Below are 15747 nucleotides of genomic sequence, written 5' to 3'. Positions count from 1 at the left end.
TCAAATAAATGCAGGCATGGTGAGCAGAAGAGACTTCTTTAAAAACATTAAAAACCGTACTGTTCAAAACCTTTTGACTGGTAGTGTTAATAAAATGAAATAATACAGTAAAAATGAGTTTGTGTTGTTGTGTTAAATTTCAGTCATTTTGACCGTCAAAGTTGACAAGCTCTCCGATGAGAAACAGCAGGATGAGATTCAGGCAGATCCTTTTTCTTTGCACCCTCTTTCCAGAATTCCAGCTGATCTGTGACTTTCAAAGAATTTGGTGCCACAAAGATTTACTGTCTGAATGAATCTGCAAGCACAAGAAAAAAAATATATATATTATTTTTTTTAAAGCAGTGTTTATAGAATTTGCCTCAACTGTCAAACGTGGTGCTGTATGCACTTTGATGTTAATAAAAACGTTATATACTACATCTGAACGCACCTACAAGGGAAAGTACATAATTAGTTGATAATCCATCACATTCAAATTATTAAAGCTCCATTTTTGTTTACAATGCATTCTCAATCAGTAGAGCAAAGTACTAGAATGCTGAATTAATGGGTTTGATTCCAGGGGCGGTTCTAGGGTTCCGGGGGTTAGCCCAGAGACATTAATTTATGTATCAGAATACAAGGGATACAAGTCAAATAAAAGTACAAGTCAGTGGCAGCAAGCCACTGTCTTAATGACTGAGCCATTTATTCAATCAGTTCATTAAAAACTACTGATTCATTCAGCAACGAAGAAACTGTTTTTATGAATGGATCAACGAATCACTGATTCAAGGCATTCAAAAAAAGGTCAATTCTTTCAGTAATGAAACACTGTTGTGTGAAGAGACGCACAACATGGCTTTGTTTAGAACCGTTTTTGCGAAATAGAGCAAAAAAACTATATTTTCTTCACAATTTAAAATCACTTAATATTAACTTCTTGTTTATTGTACTTTGTTGCCCTGACACTTAGTAAAGTCTGCCACAGACCATATTAAATGCTAACCAATCTGTTCATATTTTCTAGTCATTCTAAATGTGTGTGTGTCCTAGAAAATCAGTGCTTATACCATGATTAAAAACATATTTGTTTTGTTGCTATACAGTAACGGTAATCTAATTTTGTCAGATGGGGATATCGGTATTATGAATTTATAGGCTACAGTAAGTTAAAGATACCTAAAGCAGCTGCATTTTGCTGTTCAAGTGCTGGTTTAATAGAAATAATTTTAATGCGCATGAAAACTCAATCTTTATGCGCACAATGCATGGTACTAAAAACATTCAGGGCTTCAGCCCCCTTAGCCCACCCCTAGCGCCGCCCCTGTTTGATTCCCAGGGAATGATTAACTTCATCAAATGTGTAGGGGAGCGCAGGGCACAAACTTACATTGGTTAATTGTAACACACATGGTTTAAATATTTCCACACATGCTAGCATAACCCAATTTTTTCAGTATTTACTAGCTGCCATATCAACACTATAAAGAGAACAATGTGCACCAAAATTAAAAAATCTTTTGAAGATGTCGCTGAATATTTATTCTACCGAAGTAAATTTCTGGCTAAAGTAAATTTTGTCATCTCAGTTTTTAGTATTCATTTAAAATTAGACAAATCTGTTATTATTTTAATCTCCAATCTGTTATTTATCAGTTTAGATAGTTTTGTAATGCTTCGCTAACTAGCAGAAGACACTAACCAGTTTTAAATTCCAGTTGCACAGATGGGGAACGTTATAACACTGCGTTACTATGTGCCCCGCTATTATTAAACTATGCTATTCTATGATTTTAGCCATGCAATTTACACCATTTACTTTTATGAGTTTTAATGAGAAGCCACAAGAAGCAGGTGAATAAAGACTGACAATCGATGTTCAATGTTCACAAATGATTATTTCAAGAAATGTAAAGCATTTTGGCTTGTTTATGCGTCTCATGTCCTATGACAGCTGTGTGTGGAGGGATCATTTATGAATGTGTTTATTCATCTGCACACACTGTTTTGAACTACACTGTATATGTAGCTGTGTGTTGCGATCAGGGCCGTCCCAAGCATGGTTGGAATGTGTTCAGTGTCAAACTCCAAAATTAGATTATTTTTCATTTTTAAAAACGTCATTATTTTATTTGAAAAAGTTAATGATTTTATTTTATTGACAAAATATTTTAGTTTGTCTTGTATATTTTTTCATTAGACCCGATAATATTTTAAGCTGTCATATGGTTATGTTACAACATGCCCCTCACATGTTACAATGTACCCCACCTATGGGGCATGTTGTCACATTTCACTTCCATTCTTTTTAGGTAAATAACGAAAAACATATACACCGTAATTATGAAACAACGCAACATATTTGTACTAGACAAGTGTGAAATTAAAGTGTATTAAAAATGTATACTCTGAACCCCATGGCTGTGGATTTACACAAACTAAGACAGTCAAACACTGTTAGGTTGTGCCCTGTGCTCCCCTACTTTAAATACAATATAACTTGCTTTGGATAAAAGCATCTGGCAAATGCATGAATGTAATGCAATGTAAAACAAAATGTATTTTGGGCTACCTAATTCTGCATATCTGTAAAATGGACAGCTGGCTCTATGATGATTCTGCCCTCATATTCAGGATCCTGTTTTTGCTTGGAGAAATCTCCTGTAACAGACAGAGTCACAACACTCTTTTAGTGTTACTATAGTTTAAAACTACAATACAGTAATCAGGGTTCTTGCACCATTTTAAAAGTAAAATTTAATGCTTTTTAAGACCTTTTTAAGACCTCAACAAATATAATTTAAGACCCAAAAATGTCATAATTTCTTTGAAATACTCAGTTTATTGCCTCCTACAATGGAAATCAAAACTTACATTTTTTCCATTTGTTATCAATAATGTGCAAGGTGTAAACTCTGCAAAAATACTCTTTCATGAGACCTTTTTTTCCAAATTAGGAGAAAGTATAATAACTAACAATAACCCTTCCAACACTGTTTGGCCAATATAGATGTAAACAAAGCTCATAGTTGGCATTTTCATTTTTTTTTTTTTTTGTTCCTTTGTGATGCAGAACAGAGCCAACATAACATACATAAGTTGGATTACACTAAACAACACAATGCATTGCATGAAGGAGCCATATAGAATAATGAAAATAACAACACTTAAAGCGGACTCCATCATGGCTGAGTGGGAGACAGAATAATAATACTTCCAACACTTAAAGCAGTCTCCATCATAAATGAGCTCAATAATGAAAGTCCTCAAAACAGCCTTTCCCAAGCCAAAAAGTTGAATGACTTTGCAAGCTGCGAATCGGGGAATATGGCACGTCATCGTTAGATTTAAATGAATTGTGCCTCGTCACAGTATGGAGAACCCACAGTACCTCTGCCTTTGGGTGTCTGGCGGTGAAATTAAACTTTTTATAGCCGACTGAGAGGTGGCGTATGAACTTGTAACGTCGTTAGGTCGTGCTGCAAACAATGCAGGGATTAACCTGGCCCCGCTATGGCTAGCTGCTGCAACGTAACGTTACCACTGATGCTTTCCTCCTCTCACATGCGACTCGACGGCTTTGAGCCCCATGGTCCCTAATGAAAAGGTCTTTTTGCATAATTTACACATTGCCTCATTGTTGTTTTCAGCCGGCGCCAACCACCTCCTAAATGCATCCTTTTCCATCCACTTGTCGTTAAACTTGCACTTCCCCATCTTCTTTGCATTTTGAACCTCACCTCGACAACCGCGTAATGGCGACACGCAGCCTGACGTCAGCGTCTGTAGCCGACGTACCGTAAACAGCTATTAAATCGCGGAGACTCTCATTTCACACCATACTAAAATTAATCAACTATTAGATGTTTTACGGTGGGCCACTGTGCTTTCCCATCGCCATTAAACGCACCGGCAAAAAAATTAGTACCTACAGCAACTTTACGGTAAATTTAAGACAATTTAAGACCTTAATTACCCGGATTTTAATTTAAGACATGTTAAGACTTTTTAAGGACCCGCGGGAACCCTGGTAATACAAACATTTTTAATAAAATAAACATGTTTGGTAACACTTTACAATAAGGTGACATTTGTTAACATTAGTTAATGTATTAACCAACATGAACAAACAATGAACAATGCATTACACTATTTATTAATCTTGGTTAATGTTAATGAAAATACAGTTGTTGTTTAGTCATGTTAGTTCACAGTGCATTAACTAATGTTGACAAACACAACTTGTGATTTTAATAATGCATTAGTGAATGCTGAAATTAACATTAACTAAGATATAAATGCTGTAGAAGTATTGTTTATTCTTAGTTCATGTTTACTAATGTTTTTAACTAACGTTAATGTTAACTAATGAACCTTATTGTAAAGTGTTACCACATTTTTTATATTTATAAGCAAAACTTACTATATTAATATATTGCTAGCCCATTCCTCTCTTTAAAAAGTAAACTCATTCTGGAGTTAGTGGAGAACAGCAGCCCGTGGCTAATTTGGCTACTTTAGTAACATTAGTTAAGTTGATAAAAGCTCACCTGTTGTTACGACGGCAATCACAGGAAAAGACTCCAGTACTCCTCCGATGCAGACGACAAGACCACAAACTTAAAGGTGCCATAGAATGAAAAACTGTCTTTAACCTGGCATATTTAAATAATAACAGTTCTGTACATGGAAATGACATACAGTGAGCCTCAAACACCATAGTTTCCTCCTTCATATGTAAATCTCGTGATTAAAAAAGACCACTGAAAAACAGGCGAATCAGAACATAACACCGACTGTGACGCAACAGTCGGGATCACTACGCCCCCAACATTTGCATAAACCCGCCCTTGTTCTAAGCCGGCCGAACCATCAGAAGCTCTGCAGGTATTGTAAATAAACAAGCGCGGACAACAGCGAAAATAACAAAATAAATTTTATGTTCCAGGCCGTGCAGGGGGTGTGAAGTGCAGGGATGGATTGGTGTCTGTATTCAGAAAGGCACAGAAAGCAAATAACGCGAGCCACTAAAGGGACATGGTTAGCTCCTTGCTAGCGGTAGCCTGTTACAGTACATAAGATTTCACTCTCAGTAAGGAGAGATGAGGATGATGGCGAATGACTTACAGATCCTGAGCACCACTGACAAGCATCTGATCTTGTGAAATGTGTGATAAGTACTGTTGCTCCATAATGTAAACATAGTTTGTGTGATCGCGTCTCTTGAAAGTGAACTATAACGTGATCGATGGATCGTTCAAAAGCAGTTTCAATGCCTCGCATATTAATAACGGCTCCCTGATGCCCGCGTTTTATATACAGTACAATTACCCGACGATATAACTGCGAGAGAAAGTATTTAAATATATATTTTCCTCCCTGTGCTTCCTTCTTGCTGATGAGCCCTACTGTGAAACAGCCAATCAGAGCAGAGCTCAACATTGAGCAGCACTGTGAAACAGCCAATCAGAGCAGAGCTCATTATTATTCATGACCCTGCCAAATAAGCCAATAACAGACCGTTTCATTCTAGGGAGAAATCCTAGGGTTGTAAATGGACATGTAAAATCGTTTCTGGAGATTTTTTGCCCTTACTTAAGCCACATACCTTCTGTGTAGATATCAGAGAACAATTTAAAATACTGTATCAATGCATTCTATGGCACCTTTAAATAAAATACAAAAGATGTACTTTACAGTGGTAGTTCTTAACTCAGTTTTCCTCAGTATTTCATGTTAGCTCGCGGTTTTATTTTACGTCTCTCACTGAATTTAGGGACCGTCTCTAAAGTTACATACAACATTGGTACACGCGTTTCTAACTTAAATAGCATTTGAACAGAATTACACTTGCGATAAAGAGGCAGTGTACAAAAGATATTATGCTTCTCTGTGTTCGTTAACTTCGGCTAACTGACATTATTAACTTACCAGTTGATGTTATCATCGATGGCATTCACAAGAAGAGGCTCCAAAATACACCTCCGACGTTGCAGACGAAATCTAGACAAGAAACTTGAAAAGAACAAACAAAAGAAGTACTTGAAAATACTGTTTAAAATCTCGACTGAAACAGCGTTGTTGCCTACGCACTTTACCTCAGTAACGTTATTTCATGTTAGTATGTGTTAAGGTTAAGTAAGGATTTGCCAGATTAACTAACTTGCATTAAAGGGGTAACATTAGCATAACCTACAAACGTGTTTCTCGGTTTAACTAAGGTTTATTTCGACTAATATAGGTGACCTTAGTTTACTCACCAGTCTATGTTATCACCGTTATGGCGGTGTTAATCCGGCCGTCAGTCAGAAAAAAAGGCCCCAACTCCCGATATGAAAAAGGACACAATGAATAATGTTAGTTTGTTGTTAACCAGTTAAAACAACTTAAAATATCTCAGTTTTGTATAAAACATAAATAATATACTTACCTTTTTGTCCGGTTAACAGTTTAACCTTTCTCTTTTGTCCTTTTACCGCTGCTTCCACCAAAGAGTAAATAAAAGAAATCTCCCTTGCCATTGGTCAGTTTTTCACGGGCAAGTTCACTACTGTAAATTTACAGTAGTTTACTGTAAAATACATATATTTTCCCACAATCCTTTGCAGTTTACAGTAAAATACTGTATATACATTTTACAGTATCTTACTGCACATATTACAGTACAATACTGTTCAAATTACAGAAATCAGTTACAGTGTAGATATTAAATGTTCTTCATGGAAACATCAATACCAATAAAGAACCTCTATTTTTAAGCTTATACAGTTAAATAATAAAAGTAATCTATTAAAAAATATATCTTGGTGACATTGCACAGCTCATTGGTAAAACAGTGAGAGTTTCTATGCGTGATAAAGGTGTTGGGTTTAAATGGGTGGAGGAATATATATATATTTTAATAAACTAAGTAAAACTGCAACTGCATAAAATGTTAACTTGACCTTTACTGACTTTTAGCAAATAAAGACACTTTTTTTAATGCACAGGCTAGTGCCAACAGACAGCAACCGATAAAAAATGACACAGTTCATTTAAGCAGCAAGCGGAACAGAGAGAAATTTGGTGAGTGGCAAAGAAGTGAATGTTGATCTGAAAACTGTGTCTGCCAGCATCCGCCGCTGAATACACTTAAAATGAATGATAAAACACTGACTCTTCTTTGATGCAGAGACACTTGTTTACATCATGAAACCTTGCTCTCATTTAATGTGAACTAGAAAACAGACTTGGAATTTTGAAAAGCTGAGAAAAAAAACAAAAGGGTTTCATGGAAGCCTTGTGTCTGTTATTTTGCTCAGAAAATCAGCAGTCTTCACTCTGGACTAAAACTGTGTCAGGCAGAGATTGTAGCTGTTTCAAAGTCATCTTATCTAGTTTCCTCTATTATGGTTTTTCACTTTTTAAGACCAGTTAGAGACTGTTTCCATCATGTTGCCACTGTACTGTAGCTCTAAAAGTGATGGTGTGCAATAATGTTCCTCGCTATCTTTCCATTATCAACAAGTCTTTTCCAAATGCAATGCGAAGCCAACAAACATTCCCATCTGTTATCTTGGCGAGAGGTTAATGCTTTTGTTGACCTCCTGATGCCCTAACATCATGTAGGCTACATGTCTTTATCACAACTCTGCTGTGCACGCTCTGTTTTTATTAAGTCCCCTGCTTTCTCTCTAAACAAATCATGGCTTAAGAACACAACAAGCATTTACTGAACCATAGGAGAATTGTCCTGCAGGACACAGGAGAATTACCAGTACTCCTTGAAGACATGCGAGTATCCATCAGCTTGCTGCTTGAAAATTACAAATACGGTCATTGCTGGAGTCATATCACTAGAACATCTGCAAGAGACATAATTATCTGATATCATGTAATACATTTATTCATGTCTTCAGCCCTGACATTTCAATCAGTGGTGTGTTTGTGTTCTCTGAAGAATGAATGATGAATGGATGATGTGTCTTGCAGGTGAAAATGATCTCATCACAAGGTTTCATTAGATTCAGGCATGTGCACTGCTGGAAAATACAGCTTAAGCTGGTATTTGTGGGATTTGTTTGGTCCAATTTGGTCATTATAGGAAATAATGATGCAATTGTTCTTTTCTTAGTTATAACATCTCTTTCCACCATGTATTTGTCACATATCGGCCAGGCTCCATCACCAATCCATCACAGCGATCTCTGTCACTTGAGTTTTGAATCACACCACCTGCACCTCATCAAAACCCAATCAACTCCGCACTACTTAAGCACACACCCTACTCCAGTTCAATTGTCTGATCTCACTTACACAAAGTGGACTCTCTCAGCGCTTCTCTGTTACTCACCTGATACCTACCTGCAAATGTACTTACCTCCTGCTCCTCTCCTTCGTTGATCCTCTGTGTCTCCTTCGTCAGCCCTCCTCCTGCAATCATCATCATCCTTCGTCTCCAACGTCATCCTGGGGTGTGTGCTGCCACAAGTCTTCCACGAGTTCCTGGCAAGATACAACATCCTTCAGTATATCCTTTCTGCTTCTCATTCAGTATCAAGTCTCTACTCCCCTTCAACTGCCATATTCCCTCTGCTGAATCAATAAAACATTCTACTAAATGAACTAATCCTCTGTGTCCTGACTACTTCCGTAACAGTATTCTTCTTTCACATAATTACAGCATCACTTACATTAGAAACAGAACATTTGCAGACCAATCTTTGAAAAAAAAAAAAAAAATCTTTAATTTATTTGCTTGGCTCTGTAATATTATGTTAATTAGTTTCCAGGGAGAATGTATACATTTTAACTATGGATGTCAGTTGATTTCAGTGTTATTACAATGAATTATATACTATTATAGTATTTGTTTATATTTTGAATTGGCTTTTATTTAAAAATTTTCAGCTTATTTTAAGTTTTAGTAATTTGTTGTGTGCCTTTGTCATTTTTTAGTAGCTTTTTATATTTCCATTTAGCCTTTGTTTATTTCAGTATTAGTAATTGTAGTATTTCAACTTATGCTTTTCATCTAATTTTTCATATATTTTTAACAACAGTGATCTATTAATTTTTTTTTTTTTTGTTAACTTGTTAATGCATTACAATTATAGTTTTTGGGATCCAAAAGGGTTGGCATTGATAAAATAAATTTTCAACTTGAAATCTTTTCTTATTTTCATTACCAATGACTCGGATTGGTAAGACTTTTTTTTTTTTTTAAGACGTCTCTTCTGCTCCCCATTTCTAGATTCAAAATAACTGTTTTCTATTTTCTTATATTTTAAAGCCCGTGATCCTCCCTGTGGTATTTAATTGAGAGCTCTCCTAATTGAGCCTATTCGTCAATTCAGCGTGATGGCACGCATTCTCTTCAAAGGCTGCGGGCTGCTTGGCATTGCCAAGATCTCCAGTCAAAGAAAAGTTTCCCATCCGCCCATTATAACAGGAGAAACACAGAGTTGTCTGCGTGACCTGGGGGCTGTTCCATAAACCACGATTAGAGTATAAACCAGGCTTATTTCGGTTAGTCAGGCTTATTTTTGGTAGATTCGGTTTCATAAATCAAACTTAAAAAAGTTAAAACTCAGTTACCCCGGCAACTTATGCTGGCAAACTAACCTGGTCCGGAGCAGGCTAACTGTCAGGCTAAGCTGAGCTCCTCTAACACTGACCAATAGGAACGCATCCATATCAGGAAGGGGAAGTTGTGGCCTAATGGTTAGAGAATTGGACTCGTAATCCAAAGGTTGCGGGTTCGAGTCCCCGGCTGGCAGGGATTGTAGGTGGGGGGAGTGAATGTCCAGCGCTCTCAATACCATGACTGAGGTGCCCTTGAGCAAGGCACCGAACCCCCAACTGCTCCCCGGGCGCCGCAGCGTGTGCGTGTGCGCGTGCGCGTGTGTGCGTGTGCGTGTGCGTGTGTGTGTGTGTGTGTGTGTTAAACGCAGAGCACCAATTTCGAGTATGGGTCACCATACTTGACAATACGTCACGACTTTACCACAGACTCTCTCACATACAGTCAGTTTAATTTATAACCCAAAAAAGTATACAGAAAATACACCTTAAATAAATAAAAAATAGGCTACAACCAACTGTATTGTGCCCAAAATGTAGGCGAATGACATTTTAACATAGTTGCTACTTGTGCATGCAGTTGATCAGAAGTTTCAGCATTTCTCTCTGAATTTATGACAGCTGTACCTTTTATGGTTATTAGAAAATTAAAACATTACAATCTAAAATGTCTCTTTAAAGGATTAAAGCATAAAAACACAATCAAAAGTTAAAATCACTGAATTAAAAATGTAAATTTATAATAGAAATCAGAGTACATTTTAACTGATAAGAGGAATACACATTTAACTCATTTGAGCTAGTGATTAACAGTTGCTGCTATCATAAAAATACACTTATATGTAGTAAAATTCTATGTGCCACATTTAATGTCCAACAACAAATATTTTAGCAGAATGTATATTTTATTCAGAATTCTTGCGCTAGTATTCTATTCTGCTCTGTCTGTGTAGCGCGCATGCGCGCCGCAGCGCTCGTTCTCTCGCATAAGCCACTCCTGACAGCTAAATGGGTATATTTGCATGGCTTTCTGACATTTACAGATGTAAAAAATATACCTGTGACGTATCAGTTATGCACTGAGGAAAACACAATGTGTCAAATGCGTTAAACAGCACAAATATTCGCTGTTTGCTATGGTGGATCGATTTGATCCATGATCGACATTAAGGGCTGCTTCAGAATAAGCGTGTACGTCACATTATCCTGACTCACTGAACCTGGATAGCATTAGTCAGATTGCGTGAACTTGAATTGTCGTTTATGGAAACGCTTTAGTCCCGATTGATTTGTTAGGTTATTTCAAGTCAGGTTTTGGACTTTAATCCCCGCTTTTCTTAGCGTCTTTTATGGAACAGCCCCCTGGTCTGACTTCTCCTTTGAAGGCGGCATGTATAAAAAAGTAACAATACTTTGAGAGAAAGAGAGACAGCGAAAGAGAGTGACAGTCTTTTCAGTGGTCTGTTGTCTCGCTATAGTTCTGAAGTCTGTTTAACCCTCTCCATTAGAGAGAACACTAGACCACAGGAAAGACATTTCTCAAGACTTAACACTTCAGGGAAAAGGACATTTTTGCCTGCTAAAGGAGTTGTTCATCCAAAAATGAAAATCTGCTAAAAAATCTATTCACCCTCAGGTCATCCAAGATGTAGATCAGTTTATTTGTTCATTAAAATAGATTTAGAGAAATTAAGCATTACATGAGTTGTGTGCATTACTTATTGTGGATAATTGCAATGCTTTTATCAGCTGTTTGGACTCTCATTCTAACGGCACCCATTCACTGCAGAGGATCCATTGATGAGCAAGTGATCTAATGCTAAGATTCTTTAAATATGGCCAGATGAGAAACAAACTCATTTCAATCTTGAATGACCAAAGGGTGACAAAAATTCGGCATTTGTGTTTTCACAACTGGCATTGTTTTGGCTAATATTTGTGAAGACTCAGGTTTTTTTTGTTTCATCAGACTATATTTCTGTAGAAGGTGTGAGGGCAAAATAGGTTGTGTAATGTCAGACCACTTCTGTGCAAAGTTTGCCACTCATAATAAAGAGGCAGGATGGAGGCAGAATTAATGAGCCACTTGCTCCAGTGTTCAGTGCCACAAATAAAACGAGAGCAACCCGCTTAGACACACCCCCAGGCTCCGACAGATAGAAATAAGATGTCACCGTGTGACAGGAATATATGACTGCACAAGCTTGTAGTTAACTTCATTCTTTTGTGAAACATATTAAGTAGATTTTAGTAATTAATCTGAAAGTACATTTAGATTGCTAGTTTAAAGTGGAGTGATTAGGATTGAAGTTTTGAATGGATGCTTTGTTCTCTACATATGAATTATTCTCCTATGAGAAATTATAGAGCACTATACATTTACTTTAAAGTCTCCTACTTTTATCCAGGTGATTGAGCAGCAACAAAAAGAGTTTCTTATAGGGAAGACTATGTCTGCCAGTCCATTAAAAATAGAAAATGTCAGAGGCGATTATCACTCTGACCATAGCCCAAAAGTCCAGGTGTGAGTCTGACTCAGTGATTCATTTTACAGTTTGCTCTTGTCCTGAGTTCTTTAGCTGACAAGGGATTAAGGAAGATTTAAAGAAAATTCCATACATAGGTCTCTACTGAATCAATGAACCATATCAACAAAATTCCCAGTCGAACTACTCAAATGTTTCTCATGCTGTAGGGAAAGCTTATAGGTTCAATGTCTATACAATTATCAGAAAAAAAATTCAGCACAAAATATGGATTCAATAACAGTTCTGATTTTCAGGGCTCAACAGTAAAAAGGGCCTGATGAAACGGGGCCATTGTGAGACAGTTTGTATGAGCTGCACTTCTAAAAAACATATGGATTTCTCAAGACTGTTCTTGTGAATTAGGCTGATTCATGTCACCAAACAAACATTGTCTGATTTGATGAAATTGGAAGAATTACTTAATAGTCCTGAAAGCATTAGCTAGAAATTAATTTATTTTGCAGCAGGGCATTTTCTCTTAGGAATAAAAATCAGACAGGCAAAACTGTTTTATTTTAGAATTATTTATATCTTATTGTTATATTAATTTCTATCTTTTATTTTTATATTTCCAGTTTTCACATTTTCAAGTTTTAGTTATATTAAATTAGATTAGATTAGATTAGATTCAACTTTATTGTCATTTATGCAGAGTACAAGTACAGAGCTAATGAAATGCAGTTAGCATCTAACCAGAAGTGCAAGAATATAGTGTTTTATATACATATAAGTGCAGAGTAAATGAAGATATGATTTACAGAATGTACAGTGGAATTGCTATATACAGTATTAAGCAGAGTATATACAGAATATAAATAGGAATGCAATGTAGGGATTGTATGTACATTATGAACAGAGCAATGTGGGATTATATATACACATTATGAACAGCAGAGACGTGAGAACAGTGGTAATAAATAAATAAATACAGCTGGATGAGTGTGTGCAAGTATTGATAGAACAATGTATTCTATGCAAAATAACAGTAGTGCAATATTTTATAGAAATAGTTTACTGTGCTTTGTACAGTAACAACTTTAGACAGTTTATATTGTAATAACTTTAACAGTGTGCAGTCTGTGCAAAATATGAGTAGTGCAAATGCATGTGTGTAAAGTACTGTGACCAGTGCAGTAATAAGCAGGTGCAGGTTAGATTGGTGGTGTGGCGTTCAGAAGTGTCACAGCCTCGGGGAAGAAGCTCTTCCTGAGCCTACTAGTGCGAGAACGTAGGCACCTGTAACGCCTGCCGGATGGAAGGAGGGTGAAAAGTCCATGGTTAGGGTGAGAGGCATCCTTGATGATGGTTCTTGCCCTGCCCAGACAGCGCTTATGATAAATGTTCTCAATGGAAGTTAACTGGGTGCCGGTGATCCGTTGAGCAGTTTTCACCACCCGCTGGAGTGCTTTGCGGTCAGATGCGGAGCAATTGCTGTACCATACTGAGATGCAGTTCGTGAGTATGCTCTCAATGGTACAGCGGTAGAATTCCACAAGGATCCTGGGATTCAGGTGAACTTTCTTAAGGCTCCTTAAGAAGTAAAGGCGCTGCTGTGCCTTTTTGACCAGAGTGGAGGTGTTATGGGACCAGGTGAGGTCATCAGAGATGTGGATGCCAAGGAACTTGAAACTCGACACACGCTCCACTACAGCTCCGTTGATGTAGATGGGTGTGTGTGCATGACTCCTAGTCCGCCTGAAGTCCACAATGATCTCCTTTGTCTTCTGGGTGTTTAGTTCTAGATTGTTGGTGGCACACCACACAGCCAGGTGCTGCACCTCATCCCTGTAGGCTGATTCATCGTCATCCTTGATCAGACCTACTACCGTGGTGTCATCTGCAAATTTGATTATGGTGTTGGAGCCATAAACAGGAACACAGTCATGGGTGAAGAGGGAGTACAGGAGAGGGCTCAGTACGCAGCCCTGTGGCACGCCGGTGTTCAGGGTGATGATGGAGGAGGAGAGGTTATCTAACTTCACGGACTGAGGTCTGTTAGTCAGAAAATCTAGAATCCAATTGCAGATGGGTGTGCTGATTCCAAGCTGGCTGAGCTTGGAGATCAGCTTGGAGGGGATTACAGTATTAAATGCAGAACTGAAATCTATGAACAGCATTCTCACATGTGTGTTTTGACTGTCCAGGTGGGTGAGGGCAGAGTGAAGTGCTGTTGAGATGGCATCCTCTGTTGACCTATTGTGGCGATAGGCAAATTGGAATGGGTCTAGTGTAGCAGGGAGACAGGATTTTAAGTGGGATGCAACCAGTTTCTCAAAACACTTGGCAATGATGGGGGTGAGTGCAACAGGACGGAAGTCGTTAGGGACCGAGGCAGTGGAGTGTTTCAGTACTGGTACGATGGTGGAGGTTTTGAAGATAGTGGGGACAGATGTTTGGGCCAGGGACAGATTGAAAATGTCCGTGAAGACCTCAGCTAGCTGCTCCGCACAGGCTTTAAGCACACGACCAGGTATTCCGTCAGGGCCAGCTGCCTTCCGTGCATTCACCTTGCGCAGAGTGGAGTAAACATCTGATGTGGAGAGAGTGAGAGGCAGTTCACTGGGTTGATGCTCAGCTTTGAGTGAGATCTCCTTATTATTTTGATCAAAACGAGCATAAAAGTGGTTGAGCTCGTCTGGGAGGGAGGCAGAGCTGGAGGGGGGCACAGAGTTAGGTGGTTTGTAATCTGTGATAGATTGTATGCCTTGCCACATACGCCGGGGGTCTGAAGAATTGAAGTGATCTTCAATCTTCTGTTTGTGTGTGAGTTTGGCCTGGCAGATACCCTTCCTCAGGTTGGCTCTGGCTGAGCTGTAAGCCTCCTGGTCTCCAGACCTGAAGGCTGCATCTCTTGCTTTGAGCAGGAGGCGAACCTCTCTGTTCATCCAGGGCTTCTGATTGGGGAAAGTTTTTATTTTTTTGTGTGTAGTCACTCTGCTCACACAACTGTTGATGTGCTCCAGGACAGAGTTGGTATAAATGTCAATGTTAATCTGAGAGTTTGTGGTGGCCTGGGCAGCAAACTCACTCCAGTCTGTGTGCTGGAATGGTGTGCTTTTGTCATTTTTTTATGTCAGTTTTAGTCATTTTAGTGCTTCAACTTAAACCTAAACTTTATTTCAGTTAGTTGGCAAGGAAACATTTTTCATTTTTCATTTTTTTAGCTATTATTTATATTGTATTTTGAGCTTAATGTCAGTTAACGGAAACAAATTTTATAATTTTTGGATTACTTAACACTTAAAACTTGTTTTTGTAAAAGAATCACCGTCATACAACAATACCAATGTTTTTGACAGCACCTCTTTACAGGCCTTTACAGGCCAAATACAGGTGAAAAGTCACATGAGAGAAGTGTGACTTGTGTCATGATTGGCTCAATGACCTGTCAGTCGTATAATACCCGCCTATCATGTTCTCTTAATTTCTGTGATTGGCTGATTAACCTCTCAGTGTGATTGATACCCGCCTCTCATGCTTGCAATTGTACATAGGATGAATTACACTGCTCTGGAATACCCAATTGGTTAATCAGTGGTCAGATATTCAATAAAAAGTTACTAAATGCTATTAAATAGACTAATTGTAATGTTATAAACTCTAACACAAAATTACTTGCCTATTTATAATATGTATATATTGAGGTTGAGGCCAGTAAAAAATATTGCCATTG

At 38.0% G+C, this 15747-nt stretch overlaps 1 protein-coding gene across 1 annotated transcript in view; it reads left to right on the top strand.

Moving 5' to 3' along the window:
* The window catches only part of tnr (tenascin R (restrictin, janusin)), a 186047-nt gene that overhangs the window by 91752 nt on the left and 78548 nt on the right, over positions 1–15747 (top strand). The gene's annotated exons all lie outside the window — the stretch shown is intronic.

The sequence above is a fragment of the Barbus barbus genome (genome assembly GCF_936440315.1).
Source record: "Barbus barbus genome assembly, chromosome: 15".
Lineage (NCBI taxonomy): Eukaryota > Metazoa > Chordata > Actinopteri > Cypriniformes > Cyprinidae > Barbus > Barbus barbus.
The sequence above is the reverse complement of the archived record's forward strand: the minus strand, read 5'-3'. Positions and strand labels throughout refer to the sequence as shown.